The following is a 1,623-nucleotide window of genomic DNA, read 5'->3' on the forward strand; positions in this document are numbered from 1 at the left end:
GTGTTACAGTTCAAATACCTTTAAAATATGCAGGTATGCTTGCAAACATTGAAACAGGAGATTGACTTTTTAATATTCTTGTATTTTCTCAATTGCATTTGGCTAATGTGGCTTAAATTGATTTTTCAGAATCACTCAATTTTCAGTGGTAGATTGTACTTGTTTTTTGTTGTGCTTTGAAAAAATATCTTAGATTCTGAAAAGGTTTCACCTAGTCACATAGTAAAATCTGTGTGACTCTACTGAACAGATTACATTAGTTATTAGCCATTCAATGAAAAAATTAAAAACAAGTAAGGAAAATTAGTATGTTCCATATGGTTTTTCAACTGTAATGTCTCCAAAATTGTAGGTTTGATTGACTGAATTAAAGCTGTAATTTGACAACATAAGTTAATCCCCCACATCCCATTGCTGGCAGAGGTAAATTCTCAATGAAATTTTTTTTAGCTTCCCAAATTTGCACACCTATATCTCTTGCACATAGAATAGAAATAGGCTTTTAGAAGACAGAGAACACAGGATTTCTTGGCTTCTCCCCATCTCAACATCTGCATTGGCTTATAAATACCCTCACAGACTACAGGGGAAGATCCACAGAGTCAGGGTATGAGCACCACAGTGATGTTGTTCTTGACACTAAAATGATGCCTGGAATGATATTGTTGGCATAGTATTTGCAGGATAGCTCAGGTAATTTCCAGAATGTAAAAGGGAGCATATGGTTGGATCAGAAAGAGCTTATGGATATAAGATAGTCAATATTTAGTTCAGAATTAGTGTGCTGGTGTAGGTGACTTCCAAATGTATGAAAGTGCACATCTCTGCTCAAAGGATCCTGCTGAATAAAGGGTGCCAGCTACCAGCCCCTGAGCCTAAGGCCAGGTGGTACAACTTTCATGTATTCACACTTTTTAGGGACAACACCTTCTGCAGCTGCTATTAATGTTCAAATAACACAACCTCTGAATCTATTCTGGTCTGTTTTGCTGTCCAAGGTATTATTTAATATGTGCTTTTACAGTTCAAATTGTCTGACAGAACATGAAAACTTCAAGTATGACACAGAAAGTTACTTCACATGATTAGCAACAGGACTGTGGGATAAGAAAGCATGGGAGCCTTGGGGGATCAAATTCTTCCTAGAGAGAATTGAAGGAGTATGGATAGCATGGTGGAGGGAGCCAGTCTCACAGTCTGCACACAGCCTAGGAAACAGTCCTTAGGGTGACATGTAATTAGAAAACCTTCAGGCTCTGCCTTAGAGAGAATAAAAAGCACTGCCAGCATAGAAAAGCAAGACTGTGTATGCTGTCACCTCCAACTGGCCCTGATAGCTGCATCCTAATGACTTGTGTTGTAGCAGAATAATCACGCATGTTTGAAAAGAAAAAAGTGTTCTGTACACTCATCTCTGTAATACTGCATCTTTCACAGAGGATTAGTCCTTTTCCCAAGTAGAGTAATTATATGTCTCAGTTTCCCAAGACCTTTCCCTCACATCATTTTGAGGTTTTCACCTAATTACTGAAATGCACACTGGTTCTGTCATAGTACTTTTTTCATAGCTGCCAAGTATCTGCTCTTGTCATTCATATATAGATATATAGCAATTCAGCTTAC

General features: G+C 37.8%; 1 long non-coding RNA gene across 1 annotated transcript in view; it reads right to left on the bottom strand.

The window, feature by feature from the left end:
* The window catches only part of LOC146763816 (uncharacterized), a 47,983-nt gene that overhangs the window by 18,754 nt on the left and 27,606 nt on the right, over positions 1-1,623 (bottom strand). The gene's annotated exons all lie outside the window — the stretch shown is intronic.

Source organism: Lonchura striata, chromosome Z, assembly GCF_050655825.1.
Source record: "Lonchura striata isolate lonStrDom1 chromosome Z, ASM5065582v1, whole genome shotgun sequence".
Lineage (NCBI taxonomy): Eukaryota > Metazoa > Chordata > Aves > Passeriformes > Estrildidae > Lonchura > Lonchura striata.